Source organism: Salvelinus alpinus, chromosome 6 (genome assembly GCF_045679555.1).
Source record: "Salvelinus alpinus chromosome 6, SLU_Salpinus.1, whole genome shotgun sequence".
Classification (NCBI taxonomy): domain Eukaryota; kingdom Metazoa; phylum Chordata; class Actinopteri; order Salmoniformes; family Salmonidae; genus Salvelinus; species Salvelinus alpinus.
This window is the reverse complement of record NC_092091.1, coordinates 37,145,447-37,163,751: the sequence shown is the minus strand read 5'-3', so window position 1 is coordinate 37,163,751 and position 18,305 is coordinate 37,145,447. Positions and strand designations below refer to the sequence as shown.

The 18,305-nt window shown below is 40.3% G+C and overlaps 1 protein-coding gene across 17 annotated transcripts in view; it reads right to left on the bottom strand.

Moving 5' to 3' along the window:
• The window catches only part of LOC139578647 (receptor-type tyrosine-protein phosphatase F-like), a 432,132-nt gene extending 415,283 nt beyond the window's left edge, over positions 1 to 16,849 (bottom strand). For 14 of the 17 annotated variants that reach the window (XM_071406536.1, XM_071406538.1, XM_071406535.1 and 11 more), the window contains exon 1: positions 16,497 to 16,848. The gene's annotated coding sequence lies outside the window, so the exon portion shown is untranslated. Of the gene's footprint in view, positions 1 to 16,496 lie in introns of all 17 variants that reach the window. The other 3 variants (XM_071406531.1, XM_071406533.1, XM_071406534.1) reach the window with 1 other exon arrangement.
• Positions 16,850 to 18,305: the final 1,456 nt, after the last annotated feature.

The window sequence follows — 18,305 nt, the reverse complement described above, 5'->3', positions numbered from 1 at the left end:
GAGAGTACCTACCATAAAACCCCTCGTATAACCAGACAAACCATCGCCATCGTTGGGTTCGCCTGTCTGTATATATCCACAATTGCCCTTTAAACTGATGGCCACAGGCGGTGTATCTATCCAGCAGGACACTGATAAATGACAAATATCAAACCCACCATCACATTTAGCTGTAGAAGATGGATTGAGAGATGGCACCCTATTCCCTATATAGCACACAACTTTTGTAGTGCACGATAGAAGGAAATTAGGTGTCATTTGGGAAGCAAGCTGAGTCTGTCATTGTGGCTAGATTACAGAGAGAGAGGACCTTTCAGATTCTAAACAAATGGGAGAGTCAGACTCTCATTTGTATGTCAGACAATCTAATCAGGATCATGGCTTTCTGGACCGTACCTTTCTAAATGGAAACAACATACACATGGAATTTAAGTAATGTCTTCTAAAATGAAATATACTGACTCTTGTCAGTGGCAACATACTGGAATTATAAAATGTATATATTGTAAGAGGTGAATAGTTGAAGTGAATGTCAAATTTACAAACATTTGCTTTACAATTGACATAATTCATTATTAACAATACTAATCCAGCATAATAGCAGAATGCACATTTTCACGAATCAAATATTGACATTTCTCCATCTCTGTTGTGGTGAAGAAAACCTTTTGGGTGTTTTTTCACTAGATGTAACTGCGCTGAAGCAGCTACAATACGTTGCTCTGCTACATCCATTAAGTAGCCACAGCTGCCATGTTCAACTGTCAAAAATAGGAGATTCTGTTCTACCAATCCCCTCCTGTGTGACTCCTACACCCTAGAAAAAAAGGGTTCCAAAAGGGTCCTTTGGCTGTCCCCATAGCAGAACCCTTTTAGGTTCCAGGTAGAACCATTTTTCGGTTCCAGATAGAACCATTTTGGGTTCTATGCAGAACCATCTGTGGAAAAGGTTCTACATGGAACCTGAAAGAGTTCTACCTAGAACCAAAAGGGTTCTACCTGGAACCAAAAGGGTTCTACCTGGAACCAAAAAAGGTTCTCCAAAGGGTTTTCTTAGAATGTAGCATTCTGTACAGCCAGCTCATTTGGCTCGCTCTGTTTCTGGAGTCCATCCCATATTGGTAGTGTAAAGTACCACATGGTATAGTAAGTAGCACAGATCTCTGGCAAGGAAAATATAAAGATCTTCGCGAAGAAGAAGAAAACATCTATTTTTGATAAACTGTTAAACCATCCCAGTGGAATCTAATGGCTCGGGAGTAAATTGGATGATGATTGCGACACAAATGGCACCTTATTCCCAAAATAGTGCAGTACTTCTAAAAATAATACCCTATTTTCCTATTTAGCGCACAACTATTTAGGAGTAGTGCATTATATAAGGAATAGGGTAGTATTTAGTAAGCTAAATGGGATGATGTCCAAGGTAGTTGTGAAGTGGCTTACACAACAGGCCCATACTCACATACAATACAGTACAGGGCTAAGTGCAGCTAGCTTTTAGTCTAAAGCCCATGACACGTTCACATTGTTTCTACATTAGAGCCATGCAGTATGTAACAGATAAAGGGCACTTGATATTTGACAGTGTTCAAAAATGGAAAATAATAAGATCCACTGTCAGATGTAAAAAAAAGTGTAAAAACATTCAACCCAAGTGACGTTGACACAAGCCAAACCACACTATATATATGTCATTTAGCGAATGCTTTTACCCAAAACCTATGAACACAAGACACCTGCCTTTATTTTGTCCTTCTTATAAAGCAAAGGTAGTGTTTTCAGTGTTTTCTTCTTATAAAGTGGAGGTAAAGTGTTAGGTGTTGATGCTCCTAGACTAGATTATTCTAATGGGAGATGGATAGGACTCTAGATAAGTGCCCTTTTGAATAAACATCAATGTGAAATGAAGCGTTAGACAGCAGTATGCTTTTATCTGTTTCCTCTCAGATGTTAATTACACACGGTGGTCTCCCAGGAAGGACAACGCTTAGTTACTCATTTGATCTCACCCTGTAAAGAAATGCTCACCATCTTCAGTGTTGACAACAACAACGAAACTCACAGTTCTGTATTCACAGATGGTAAAGGGTTATGTTGCAATTCAACCCACTTTATGACAGATGTATTCTAAATGTCATATTCAAAGTTGATGTGTTTCATTGTACATGAAAGATTATAGGCCAACCCAAGTTATCTGATCAGCTTCTACAGCTGTTGATAATTTGATCAGTTTATCATTTGCTAATCTGATGCGTTACTTGTTATGTACAGTATGTTGTAAGCTATTCAGCAAAAAGAGAATGCTCTCATTCACTTTCCCACTGCACAATTTACACCTAAAGTATGCAAAGAAGAAAATGTGTTCTATCTTCAAGCAAACAAGAAGAATAAGTATACCACCCTGTAAGCTAAGGCATTTGGTAAATGCTTCTTTTGGGGCCTGACAGGTTTTCAGAAAACCAGTCATCCTCTGACTTTGTATTAATTAATGGTGTGTGTGTGTGTGTGTGTGTGTGTGTGTGTGTGTGTGTGTGTGTGTTTCTCTCTCACCCATTCACTCTTTCTCTCTCTCAATTAGGTAATTACTGCCTATTTGATGAAAGACAGACAGGAGGGTTGGGGAATAAGATAATAGAATGACAGAGCTGCCTAGTTAAGAGACTCCGCTGTGGCAACTTTTACAAAGTAATATGGGAGAATGGCAGGACAATCTGAATCAACAACATGCCAATCATCCTTCTCTATGGTCTACATCCCTCTAACTAAGACAATCCTGCAGGTTGAGCAATGAAAGTATAGCAACACCTTTTGGCTCCATGATCAAAAGAAATCCCAACATTTCGACAATGCAAAAGTCGTTGCTGTTATAACATTTAAAATGCATAGCTACAACTACAAAGTGTAAGTGTCCCCCTCCTCCTCCTCCTCCTCCTCCTCCTCCTTGTACTGACAGTGTTTCACTTCAAAGTGCAGAAATTGTCTTCTCAACAGGTGAAACGGAGCCAGAGAACGATGCAGCAAAATCCTGCTATACACAGCCAAAATTGTACCCTGAGTGCAGTGGTGGAATAAGTATCCAATTGTCATACTTGAGTAAAAGTAAATACCCCTTAATAGAAAATGACTCAAGCAAAAGTGAAAGTCACCCAGTAAAATACTACTTGAGTAAAAGTCTAAAAGTATTTGGTTTTAAATATACTTAAGTATCAAATGTAAATGTAATTGCTAAAATATACTTAAGTATCGAAAGTAAAAGTACAAATAATGTCAAGTTCCTTATAATAAGCAAACCACACGGCACCGTTTTGTTGTCATTTTAATGTACGGATAGCCAGGGACACACTCCAACACTCAGACATCATTTACAAATGAAGCATGTGTCCACCAGAAAGATGTGTGAGTCCGCCAGAAAAAAAGGCAGTAGGGATGACCAGGGAAGTTCTCTTGATAATTACGTGAATTGGACCATTTTCCTGTCCTGCTAAGCATTCAAAAATAGTACTTTTAGGTGTCAGAGAAAATATGTGGAGTAGAAAGTACATGATTTTATTTAGGAATGTAGGGAAGTAAAAATAAAAGTTGTTGCAAATATAAATAGTGAAGTAGTGTACAGATACCCCCAAAAACGACTTAGGTAGAATTTACATCACTGCCTGAATGCCAGTCTGCCAACCTGAGTGCCAAATTCTTGGTACTCATTGTCATGCCAATGACAGTATTGAAGTTAAAAGCACAAACAGATCTGGGACAGGCTACCAAAAATGTTGTATTTGTTCATCAATTTCTGTTGAATTGAATAGAAAACACTATTGTATGTTGTTGCGTTACAGTGATTACAATGTAGTTCTAAATATTTCCACCTATTACCCCCCGGCCTTCTGTGACAAAGAGAGCGCTTATAATGAAGTTTAGTCTAATTAATGAAGTTGCCATTATTCAAATCAATCCACTAATATCTATTCTGACATCGCAGCCATCACAGACAGAAAACACAGTGGCAGACCACCACATACACAACGACACAGTTGTAGAATTACTAGATACAGTGCCAATTGCCTTGATAACACAGTGAGGAAATCATAGCATTTAGGTATGAGTCCCGGAGGGCACCCTATTCCCTATGTAGTGCACTACTTTTGATCAGGGAAAAGTAGTGTGTTATATAGTTAGGTAGGGTACTATTTGGTACTCAGGTCTGTGGCTGATAGGATCTTACCCAAAAACATTGCCAACCAGACCCTGTATGCTGGTCGAACAATGGGCCGGTGTAATTGAAATCCCAGAGCCACTATGTTGCTGTTCAATTGTTGGGAAATGAAAGGAAGGAGAGAACCTGGACTTTTCTGCAGATAGGTCAATCAGCAGACGGACAATACATTGACAACCAAGTGACACACTGCATGTTCCTGTCCCTTCTTGGGGACAGACACAGAGAACCCTACAGCTTGGGCTCTGTTGTTATTGTGGTTTAATTCAGATCGTTTCATTCATCCATCCATCCATCCATCCATCCCAGTCCACCCCACACAGTGTCTGCTTCCCAAACGGCACTCTATTCTCATTATAGTGCACTACTTTTGACTAGGGCCTATAGGGCTCAGGTCAAAAGTAGTGCACTTTCTAGGGAATAGGTTGCCATTTGGAATGCACACAGTGTAAATGTCTCTTTCCAGTTCAGCCATGTTCACCGGTGAACAGGTTTCTGCGCCTCAGCGGAGGCGACCGGTCCGCTCCTGATCCCTGGGATCGTCCATGTGGTTGGCGTCCTGCTGCAGGAGCCGAACGCGCCGGGGAGGGGGTACTGTCACGTATGCTCTCTCTCCAGCGCTCTAGGTCGCCATGTTCCCGCGCCCCAGCTGGCGACAAGTTCCAGCGCATCAGCCGGGGTGACTGGTCCGCTCCTGATCCCCGGGATCGTCTCTTTGGTTGGCATCCTGCGGCAGGAGCCAAACGCACCAGGGAGGGGGTACCGTCACGTATGCTCTCTCCGGTGCTCTAGGTTGCCATGCTCCTGCGTCTCAGCCGGACTGACAGGTTTTCCGCGCCTCAGCAGAGGTGACCGGTCTGCTCCTGATCCCCGGGATCGTCATTTTGGTTGGTGTCCTGCGGGGAGGGGGTACTGACACGTTTGCTCCCTCTCCGACCTCTCCAACCAGGCTGCTCGTTATGGCGCACACCTGTCACCATCATTACGCGTACTTGCGCATCATCAGACTCACCTGGACTCCATCACTTCCTTGATTACCTTCCCTATATATGCCACTCCCTGTAGTTCCTTCCCCAGGCGTCATTGTTTCTGTTTCAGTTTCATGTCTGGGTGCTGTTTGTGTTTCTTGTTTTGTATTATGTTCCGTTTTATTCTATTAGAACACTCACTCCCTGATCCTGCTTCCCGACTCGCAGCGCACATCGTTACACAAGTAGCCTAGCGGTTAGACGGGCCAGGAACCGAAAGGTTGCTAATTCGAAATACCCGAGCCAACAAGGTGAAATATCTGATGTGCCCTTGAGCAAGGCACTTAACCCTAATTTGCTCCAGAGGTGCCGTACTACTATGGCTGATAGGTGCAGTGAAATATGTTTTACATTATCAGGTGTAAGAATGGACAGTATAACATATTTTAAAGATATAACATGCCCTCGACTGAAATATCATTTGACTTGTAAAGCGTGGTATGTATGTACTGCATATATGAAACATATGCTGACTATCGTTTTTAAATGTCAAAGCAGATCAGTTGCTTTCTGTTGAGCTTCAAAGCAAAAACATTCACACACAGTGAATATCAACATGACTAAAAAACTCATGCAGACTGTGAACCATTGAGGCATCAGGCAAACAAACAACTAGTTTTGCCATGGGATGTATACTAAACTAGTAGTCAAAAAGTATGCTTAAAGTATAGTTGGTGACTAATGATCATGAGCAATTGAAAATGAAGGGTAATTCACTAAGAGCTAACAATTTACTGAAGTGCTCCCAAATATGCCACACAGATAATACTTTTTAAAACAATATACATACAGCATTGGGGCAGATAGCATTTTCCTGGCATCCACCAAACCCAGATTAGTCTGTTGGACTGCCAGATGGTGAAGCGTGATTCATCACTCCAAAGAACGTGTTTCCACTGCTCCAGAGTCCAATGGCAGCGAGCTTTACACACCTCCAGCCGATGCTTTGCATTGCACATGGTGATCTTAGGCTTGTGTGCGGCTACTCGGCCATGGAAACCCCTTTCATGAAGCTCCCGATGAACAGTTATTGTGCTGACGTTGTTTCCAGAGGTAGTTTGGAACTCGGTAGTGAGTGTTGCAACCGAGAACAACAATTTTTACGCGCTATGTGCTTCAGTACTCGGCAGTCCCATTCTGTGAGCTTTTAGGCCTACCACTTCGCGGCTGAGCCATTGTTGCTCCTAGACGTTTCCACTTCACAATAACAGCATTTACAGTTGACCGGGGTTTCTCTAGCAGGGCAGAAATGTGACAAACTGACTTGTTGGAAAGGAGGCATCCTATGACGGTGCCACGTTGAAAGGGACTGAGCTCTTCAGTAAGGCCATTCTACTGCCAATGTTTGTCTATGGAGATTGCATGGCTGTGTGCTCAATTTTATACACATCAGCAACGGGTGTGGCTAAAATATACCCGAATCCACTAATTTGAAGGGGTGTTCACATTACATATACATTTAAGTCATTTAGCAGACGCTCTTATCCAGAGCGAATTACAAGTTGGACATACTTTTGTATAAACAGTATAGTGTATCATGATCATAGGTGTCATAATAATGCGACAATAATATAATTTTAAAAGTCCAATGCAGCCGTTTGTATGTCAATACCAAATCATATATTTTTATCACATTTTTTATGCACAAATGTAATCATTGAACTCATAAATGGACCATATAATTCATGATTTCAATCTGAATATAGTGAATATTGCATTCAATTTTAACATTTCATTTCAATTTAATTGAAGAGTCAAATGCAATGTTTATATATTCCGTTGCAATATGGTAGATAGTGTTCATTATCTGTTTATTAAGTTTACAAACTATAATTTCAAGGTCATCAACGTTTCATATATTTAACTTCTCAGATGCATTCAGATTCAGTTTTCAAATTCAGTTCTATAAATTCAGATTCAAAACCAGACACAACATCCTGGTACTTTGCCAGCCAGCAAAAATAGAGGAGAACAGATAGAATGAAATGCTTACTGTGGTAAACAGAAGCTTCTGGCAGTTTCTGAAGCCAATCTTTGTATGAATTTGGCTCTAGCGTTCAAACTGTTTTGGCTATAGTCTATTATGATCCTATTCCTGGTGGGGTGAGTGTGTGTGTCAGTGCTGTGTGTAAGTTGATTATGCAAACAATTTGGAATTTTTAACACATGAATGTATCCAATAAAAACAAGAAGTGATACAGTCAATCTCTGAGACTGGCATGCATAGTATTGATATTAGCCCTCTGATTAAAGTGAAGAGCAAAACATGCCTCTGTTCTAGGCCAGCTGCAGTTTTTCTAGGTCCTTCTTTGCAGCGCCTGACCATATGACTGGGCAATAATCAAGATAAGATAAAACTAGAGCTTAAAGAACTTGCTTTGTGGAGTGTGGTGTCAAAAAAGAAGAACATCTCTTTATCATGGACAGACCTCTCCCCATCTTCAGAACCATTGAATCAATATGTTTTGACCATGACAGTTTACAATCCAAAACACCAAGTCATTTCGTCTCCTCAACTTAGTCAACAGGCACACCATTCATTATCAATCAAATTTATTCAAATGTATTATGAAGTCCTTTTTACATCAGCCGATGTCACAAAGTGCTATGCAGAAACTCTAAAGCCTAAAACCACAAACAGCAAGCAATGCAGATGTAGAATCAATATTTATCAGATCATTATCAATCATTATCAGATTCAGCTGAGGTCTAGAATTTAGGGAATGATTTGTACCAAATACAATACTCTTAGTGTGTAAATGTAAAGTTTCTGGCAAGGGTAGTTATTATAATGTTAACATGTGACTGACTGGGTAAAGACTGTGTTAGCCTGTTGAGCTACAGCCTAGGCAATGGTCCTGTGACTTGGATGGGTCTCTTCAAGGAACAGTGGCGATTTTAGCATGTAAATCTTGAGATCACGGAACCAATTATCTTGAGATCGCGGCCAGTAGATGGTCAACTTGATTTATGATGATGATTGCTAGCTAAGATTGTGAAAGTATGATGTCTACATGATCAGTCCAATCAAAGCTACTGTACATACACTACCGGTCAACAGTTTTAGAACACCTACTCATTCAAGGGTTTTCTTTATTTTTACAATTTTCTACATTGTAGAATAACAGTGAAGACATCCAAACCAATAAATAACACATATTGAATTGTGTAGTAACCAAAAAAGTGTTAAACAAATCAAAATATATTTTATATTTGAGAATCTTCAAATAGCCACCCTTTGCCTTGATGACAGCTTTGCACACTCTTGGCATTCTCTCAACCAGCTTCATGAGGTAGTCACCAGCAATGCGTTTCAATTAACAGGTCTGCCTTCTTAAAAGTTCATTTGTGAAATGTCTTTCCTTCGTAATGCGTTTGAGCCAATCAGTTGTGTTGTGACAAGGTAGGCGGGATATACAGAAGATAGCCCTATTTGGTAAAAGACCAAGTCCATATTATGGCAAGAACAGCTCAAATAAGCAAAGAGAAACGAAAGTCCATCATTACTTTAAGACATGAAGGTCAGTCAATACAGAAATGTTCAAGAACTTTGAAAGTTTCCTCAAGTGCAGTAGCAGAAACCATCAAGAGCTATGAAGAAACTGCCGCTCATGAGGACTGCCACAGGAATGGAAAACATTCAGAGTTACCTCTGCTGCAGAGGACAAGTTCATTGGAGTTACCAGCCTCAGAAATTGCAGCCCAAATAAATGCATCACAGAGTTCAAGTAACAGACACATCTCAACATCAACTGCTCAGAGGATACTGTGTGAATCAGGACTTCATGGTCGAATTGCTGCAAAGAAACCACTACTAAAGGACACCAATAAGAAGAGACTTGCTTGGGCCAAGAAACACGAGCAATGTACATTAGAGCGGTGGAAATCTGTCCTTTGGTCTGATGAGTCCAAATTTGAGATTTTTGGGTCCAATCATCGTGTCTTTGTGATACGATGTGTGGGTGAACGGATGTGAATTTCCCACCATAAAGCATGGAGGGGGAGGTGTTATGGTGTGGGGGTGCTTTGCTGGTCAAATCAAATTTTTATTTGTGATTTTTTGGGAATTCAAGGCAGAGTTGACCAGCATGGCTACCACAGCATTCTGCATCTGTAAAGGTTTTCTTCCTGGGGTGAAGGAGAGGACCAAAATGCAGCGTAGCCAGTGCTCAACATGTTTAATTATAAGAACAAGTGAACACTACAAACAACTTACAAAATAACAAACGTGCAAAACCGATACAGACCTATCTGGTGCAGACCACAAACACAGAGACAGGTAACAACCACCCACAACGAACACAGTGAAACAACCTACCTAAATATGACTCTTAATTAGAGGAACGCAAAACACCTGCCTCTAATTAAGAGCCATACCAGGCAACCCTAAACCAACATAGAAACACACAACATAGAATGCCCACCCAAAACTCACGCCCTGACCATCACACACATACAAAACAACAGAAAACAGGTCAGGAACGTGACAGCATCGATACGCCATCCCATCTGGTTTGGGCTTAGTGGGACTATCATTTGTTTTTCAACAGGACAATGACCCAAAACATACCTCCAGGCTGTGTAAGGTCTATTTGACCAAGAAGGAGAGTGATGGAGTGCTGCATCAGATGACCTGGCCTCCACAATCCCCCGACCTCAACCAAATTGAGTTGCTTTGAGATGAGTCGGACCGCAGAGTGAAGGAAAAGCAGCCAACAAGTGCTCAGCACATGTGGGAACTCCTTCAAGAGTGTTGGAAAAGCATTCCAGGTGAAACTGGTTGAGAGAATGCCAAGAGTGTGCAAGTTGTCATCAAGGAAAAGGGTGGCTGTTTGAAAAATCTCAAATATAAAATATATTTTGATTTGTTTAACAATTTTTTGGTTACTACATGATTCCTTCTGTGTTATTTCATCGTTTTGATGTCTTCACTATTATTCTACAATGTAATAATAAAGAAAACCCCTTGAATGAGTAGGTGTTCTAAAACTTCTAACCGTTAGTGTATAACGTGATATGACATAATTTTATCTGTGGCCAATGACCTTGAGCCTTCTTGGATGGGCACTTCTACGGCAGCAAACAAAGGCCTAGAATTTTCAATGTCTCCTCTTACACTTGGCAGTGACGTAAAGTCCTCATGAGTGACAGAACGCAATGCAACATATTTTCTGCTGGTTTCCCCCACCACAACTGAAAGCACTGAGCTAGGCTGAAACACCTGCATTATGGAGATGCCTTACTCAAGAAAACATAAAAGAGACTGTGTTTGTATGCGGCTTTATTAACTCGATGATATATATAATTTTTTACATTGTTTGCAAACTGATATGTGACATGTATTAACGCCAAAATAACATGCATAACAGGCAAGCCTAAAATTTTTTTTTTTATATGTATATACAGTTGAAGTCGGAAGTTTACATACACTTAGGTTGGAGATATAAAAATTCGCTTTTCAACCACTCCACAAATTTCTTGTGAACAAACTATAATTTTGGCAAGTCGGTTAGGACATCTACTTCGTGCATGACACAAGCAATTTTTCCAACAATTGTTTACAGACAGATTATTTAACTTATAGTTCACTGTATATCAATTCCAGTGGGTCAGAAGTTTACGTACACTAAGTTGAATGTGCCTTTAAACAGCTTGGAAAAATCCAGAAAATGATGTCATGGCTTTAGAAGCTTCTGATAGGCTAATTGACATCATTTGAGTCAATTGGAGGTGGACCTGTGGATGTATTTCAAGGCCTACCTTCAAACTCAGTGCCTCTTTACTTGACATCATGGGAAAATCAAAAGAAATCAGCCAAGACCTCAGAAAATAAAGTGTAGACCCCCACAAGTCTGGTTCTTCCTTGGGAGCAATTTCCAAACGCCTGAAGGTATCACGTTCATCTGTACAAACAATAGTATGCAAGTATAAACACCATGGGACCACGCGGCCATCATACCGCTCAGGAAGGAGATGAGTTCTGTCTCCTAGAGATGAACATACTTTGGTGCGAAAAGTGCAAATCAATCCCAGGACAACAGCAAAGGCCCTTGTGAAGATGCTGGAGGTAACAGGTACAAAAGTATCTATATCCACAGTAAAACGAGTCCTATTTTGACATAACCTGAAAGGTCGCTCAGCAAGGAAGAAGCCGCTGTTCCAAAACCGCCATAAGAAAGCCAGACTACGGTTTGCAACTGCACATGGGGACAAAGATTGTACTTTTTGGAGAAATGTCCTCTGGTCTGATGAAACAAAAATAGAACTGTTTGGCCATAATGACCATTGTTTTGTTTGGAGGAAAAAGGGGGAGGCTTGCAAGCTGAAGTACACCATCCCAACCGTGAAGCATGGGGGTGGCAGCATCATGTTGTGGGGGTGCTTTGCTGCAGGAGGGACTGGTGCACTTCACAAAATAGATGGCATCATGAGGACGGGAAATTATGTGGATATATTGAAGCAACATCTCAAGACATCAGTCAGGGAGTTAAAGATTGGTCGCAAATGGGTCTTCCAAATGGACAATGACCCCAAGCATACTTCCAAAGTTGTGGCAAAATGGATTAAGGAAAACAAAGTCAAGGAATTGGAGTGGCCATCACAAAGCCCTGACCTCAAACTTATAGAACATTTGTGGGTAGAACTGAAAAAGTGTGTGCGAGCAGGGAGGCCTACAAACCTGACTCATTTACACCAGCTCTGTAAGCAGGAATGGGCCAAAATTCACCCAACTTAATGTGGGAAGCTTGTGGAAGGCTACCTGAAACGTTTGACCCAAGTTAAACAATTTAAAGGCAATGCTACCAAATACTAATTGAGTGTATGTAAACTTCTGAACCACTGAGAATGTGATGAAGGAAATACAAGCTGAAATAAATAATTCTCTACTATTATTCTGTCATTTCACATTCTTAAAATAAAGTGGTGATCCTATCTGACCTAAGACAGGGGCTTTTTACTAGGATTAAATGTCAGGAATTGTGAAAAACTGAGTTTAAATTTAGTTGGATAAGGTGTACGTAAACTTCCGACTTCACCTGTATACTTTGTTGCAAAAAATGTGGGGTTCAAAACAGTGGTGAGGACGTCAAAGGGGGCTAATATGTAACACAGGTGGTTCAGGGACCACGCTCGTGTGATGAGTAACTTGTCTGAGACCTGAAAAGTTGCATTGTCAGGCATACAGGAGACCTGGGTTAGAATCCCATCAGTCAAACTAACACATCTTCAGTTCTCAGGCGAAGTTGCTCATCACATGCATTGATCAGTACAGAGAAAGAAAAGTATGAAATGTATGCACTCACTACTGTAAGACGCTCTGAATAAGAACGTCTACTGAATGACTAAAATGTAGTCGCCAAACCACCTCTGTTGCACTCTTATTAAATGAGGTGCATAAAGTCATTTTGCATCTGTTTGCCACAGAAAGGGTTGTTGTGGTACAGTAGGCCTGATTTCAAACCCAGTCGGTTTTATTGGTGCCGTGATCTCTGAGTATGAGGTCAAAGGAGGTGAAATGTAACTGAGGTGGTTTGATGAACCATACTTTTTTTCATTAGTAACTTTGCTGGAGACTAAAAGACTTGTGTTACCTTCCTGAACTCATCCGTATGGGCTTTATCTAAGTGGGCTAACAAAGTCTTGACAGTCATGTGACAGGAGACCTGGTTTGAACCCAGTCAGTCACAAGAGCTAGATTAAATAGGGGGTGGAAAGGCTACCCTTAGAAGGGCTTTGACAGTGCTTGTTGGACGGTGTTTTTATGGGGTTCAAATTGTGTTTTTTGTGACACTCCTTTCTAATGTGGCCTGAGATCATCATAGAGGGGAACAGAAGGCACAGCCATATTCCAGAGAGTCTTAGCTTTCAGGAATACTAGCTACAAATGACTAATTAATATGTTGGATTCACGTCTTTATCTCAACTAAATATCAAAGTTAACGAATAGGACTAAATCAAATCAAACTTCATATAAAGTGCATTCAAAGTTTGATTTGATTTATTGCTATTCTTTAACTTAGATTTTTTGGTTTAGATGGAGATGTGAATCAAACATATCAATTATTAATTTGTGGACAAACTTTAATTAAAGTCAGACTAACTAGTGGCACAGATGGAACTATCCAAGCAGAAGATACATCTCCTTCAAATTTTGATATTTGGTTGCATTGACAACCAAACAGAATTCAATATCACTTTTGAAATACAATAAATAGACTATTATCTTGTCAACAAATTAACAAATAATATGTTGTATTCATGATGATATGGTCTGAAACTCAACCAAAAATAAATGTTAAAGAACGTGATTAATTAAGCTGGTGGCTCAGAAGGAACTTTCCAAGCAGTAGATACATCTCCTTTAAATGTTTTGAGGTTACTGTAACTATATATTTCTTCTTATGTAAACTCAGCAAAAACAGAATTGTCCTCTCACTGTCAACTGCGTTTATTTTCAGCAAACTTAACTTGTGTTAATATTTGTATGAACATAACAAGATTCAACAACTGAGACATAAACTGAACAAGTTCCACAGATATGTGACAAGCGTGTGTGACACAGCGTTGAGATTGCCTGCAATGACAAAAAGCTCAGTCCGATGATGCTGTGACACACCGCCCCAGACCATGACAGACCCTCCAACTCCAAATCGATCCCGCTCCAGAGTACAGGCCTCGGTGTAACGCTCATTCTTTTGACGATAAACGCGAATCCGACCATCACCCCTGGTGAGACAAAACCGCGACTCGTCAGTGAAGAGCACTTTTTGCCAGTCCTGTCTGGTCCAGCGGCGGTGGGTTTGTGCCCATAGGCGACGTTGTTGCTGGTGATGTCTGGTGAGGACCTGCCTTACAACAGGCCTACAAGCCCTCAGTCCAGCCTCTCAGCCTATTGTGGACACTCTGAGCACTGATGGTATGATTGTGGGTTCCTGGTGTAACTCGGGCAGTTGTTGTTGCCATCCTGTACCTGTCCCGCAGGTGTGATGTTCGGATGTACCGATCCTGTGCAGGTGTTGTTACACGTGGTCTGCCACTGCGAGGACGATCAGCTGTCCGTCCTGTCTCCATGTAGCACTGTCTTAGGCGTCTCACAGTACGGACATTGCAATTTATTGCCCTGGCCACATCTGCAGTCCTCATGCCTCCTTGCAGCATGCCTAAGGCACGTTCACGCAAGTGAGCAGGGACCCTGGGCATCTTTCTTTAGGTGTTTTTCAGAGTCAGTAGAAAGGCCTCTTTACTGTCCTAAGTTTTCATAACTGTGACCTTAATTGTCAACCGTCTGTAAGCTGTTAGTGTCTTAACGACCATTCCACAGGTGCATGTTCATTAATTGTTTATTGTTCATTGAACAAGCATGGGAAACAGTGTTTAAACCTTTACAATGAAGATCTGTGAAGTTATTTGTATTTTTACGAATTATCTTTGAAAGACAGAGTCCTGAAAAAGGGCCGTTTCTTTTTTTGCTGAGTTTATAGAGTGTTCATGTTCAAGATGGCGTGCATAGAGTGTCGCTGTTCTGTGGAGATCTTCACAATTGCTTTAATAATCTGCGCAGAATCTCAAACAGCATTGATCACTTGCACCATATACTTTTATTGTAATTTCAACTGCAGTCCAGGTCATTTGGTTCTGCTATTAGATGAAGAAGAGTGATAAAACATTATTCTGTTGTAGAAATAATACAAATATCTGACATTGTATTCCCATTTAAACTTTGCTGTGCTTTAAAATAGTTGAACGCGCAGTGATAGACATTTGGGTGACAACTGAACCAAATGTCAGACATTGTTTTCCATTGGAATTTGGTTGTGCTTTGAGATGGTTGAAAGCATAGGTGATAACGCATTGGAAATTCAACAAAATGTTTGCTGTCTTTTTGACAAATACTAGCCAATTATCCACATTGAAATGACGTAGTGTGCCCAGAGGGTTTTATTCTACACAAATGACAGTGGGAAAGAAATGCCTAGTCCGGCAAATAGATTCCAACCTTGATGACATAACTTAGGGGCTCTGGAAATAATGCATAATGTGGATTGATGAGAAATAACTGAAATAACTGAAAATAAATTATTTAGCTCAATAGACCCATACATCGTCATATTCACATGTTCCATATAATGTGACAAATAAAGCCATGATAGCCTGTTTCCCTATTTGCAAACAATCGGAAATAGATCCGTGCGTAACGGTGAGTTCCATCACAAACACCAGTTTGCACAGACCACTAAGGCTGCGTTTAGACAGGCAAGCCCAATTCTGATCTTTTTTTCACAGATCAGCTCTGAAAAAGATTAGGGGTGAAAAGATCTGATGCATTTGGTCAAAAGCCTGATTTGCTTCTTGTGGACGGCAGATATGTGGGCTTGAATAATGGCCTTCAAGTAGCCTATGTATTAGACAGGTGTAGGATCTTAATTTGAGCTAGTTTGCTACAGCAGGAGAATAATCCTGCAGCAACAGCAAATGTGAATTATTATGTGGATTATAATGGACATATTTGTAGGGGTCGATACATTTTTGTAACGGAAATTACAAACTTCAGAAGCCTTATTAAAACTCAAATACACTACACATTTTTTCCCTGCATTGCAGGAAAGTTCGCTTGCATCAGGGTGATCAAAATAAGATCCTACACCAGCATCTTAACAAATAGTCCACTAAGATATTACAATAATGTTAATTAGTATCTTATTGGTAGCCTATCCAATAGCAAATTCGATACATGTCAAGTATTGTGCAAACAACTAGGCTGTTATAAAACGGAATAGTTCAAATAATTTACATGCCAATGTGTTGTGACAAAGGATACAATGTTTCCAGTGGTAGTGGTTGGTTAATTGACCCTCTCCATCATGTAATTCACCCAACCTGTTTGTCTCTATGTAACAGGTTCCACGGGTGAACAGGGCAGAGCAGAGAGCTGCTTGACAGGTGCTCCTGCCTGTTATTTGCCCGTGAGGCGTGTACACAGCCGTATTGATCTCGAACAAGCTCTAAATCGATTGACATTTGGATGTATTCTGTCATGAAGTAGCCAGAAAAACAATATCCCTCTCATACTCAGCACACAACTTTTCAACATGACGAAATTATTCTTACCAATAGCCAGGCTATATTCCAAATCAGTGGTCATCATTATCAGTGGGCTAAGATGCGGCCACTCCTGAACAATACATGTGATTCAAATGTCAGTCAAACAAACACCACAACCATGAATTGTCAATAGTATATGAAATGCAAAAACTCACTCTCTCTAGGTCCCCTGGTCATTGGCATTTCTGTCTTCGAAAATAGCAACCACTTGGTTCTCTCGATCCACTTCAGAAAGAATACAATTCCTTTCCTTCTCAGTCCCGATGTCCACCTCTACTCTCCTCCGGGCGTGCGTCCTCTCCGTAATAGGCTACACAAGGAGGAATTTAAAGTATAATCCTTGAGATGTATAGGACCTGATGGACAGTTCTGCTGAATTAGACCATATATTTTCCAAGTACAGAAGCAATGTGTCCGAACGTCTCCTCTCCTCTCAGTAGCTCAACCGCTGTTTATCGCACAGTGAAATGCGCTCTTTCTCTCTCTCCTCTGTAGCGCTCAAGAATGCACAATAATCCCTTCTCGGCTCTCACACATTGTTCGCAGCATTCTCGGGCTTTGTCGGATATGGTCGATCATTTACGGAATGATGAGGATTTAAAACTATGCCTATTTTTTTTTTAGTTATGGTTTTATTTTTCCTTTTTAGTTCTTCTCCATATTAAAAGTAAATAGCCTGATAACTGTGATGATGAATTCATTTTAAATATTGAGGGTTCCGGCATTAGGCAATAGAGATGAACATGTAGCGTATCATTTTATTATTTTTATTATATGTTTTCAGAGTACGCCTAATATCACTTTCATTAGGCTTTGGAGTTATTATCCAGGGTTGAAAATCAGGGTGGAGTTGTTGCGTGTAACTAATGTAGGCAATGTGACGAATGTAGGCTAGCAGTAAGGATGCAGACAAGGATAGAAGGCTACACTGTAAAGGGGCTACCATGAATTTGACTGTACAGCAGCTTACAGGCAGCTTGGTGGCAAGTAAAAATCTGTATTTCATATTACAGTACACCTACTGTAATATAAATATGGTATCAAAGCAAGTACTGTGTAATGACACACAGTATGATACCTTGAAATGTATTGTATTATACTGTAAAAACATATATACTGTAAAAAAAGTAAACGCTATCTTAATCGTAATTAATGAATGAAAGGATGAATGAAGGGGAGGGGTTTGTATTTCACAGTATTTTACTGTAATTACAAAGAAATGGTGCAAACAGGTTAGCTGCTAGGTAGAGTGTTAAGAAACATTACAGCATGTTTTATATCCCTTGCTCTTTTAAAGGCCTTAAAGCATCCGCCACTTTTTTTCAATTTTCGCATAAAATGACATACCCAAATCTAACTGCCTGTAGCTCAGGCCCTGAAGCAAGGATATGCATATTCTTGATACCATTTGAAAGAAAACACTTTGAAGTTTGTGGAAATGTGAAAGGAATACAGGAGAATATAACACATTAGATCGGGTAAAAGATAATACAAAGAAAAAAAGTTAATGGTATTTTTTTTGTACCAACATCTTTGAAATGCAAGAGAAAGGCCATCATGTCTTATTCCAGCCGAGGTGCAATTTAGATTTTGGCCACTAGATGGCAGCAGTGTATGTGCAAAATTTTAGACTGATCCAATGAACCATTGCATTTATGTTTAAAATGTTGTATCAAGACTACCTAAATGTGCCTAATTTGTTTATTAATCACTTTTAAAGTTCCAAACTGTGCACTCTCCTCAAACAATAGCATGGTATGCTTTCACTGTAATAGCTTCTGTAAATTGGACAGTGCAGTTAGATTAACGAGAATTTAAGCTTTCTGCATATTTAGGTCTACTTTGTAGTTGTCATTTTTTATCAACTATTGCATGAATGGAAAGAGTATTAGTACTAAAGCCAATGTATGCTTGATCTGAAAATGTGGTCAGAAGCTTGGTATGGAGGGTGTGACGCAATTGCG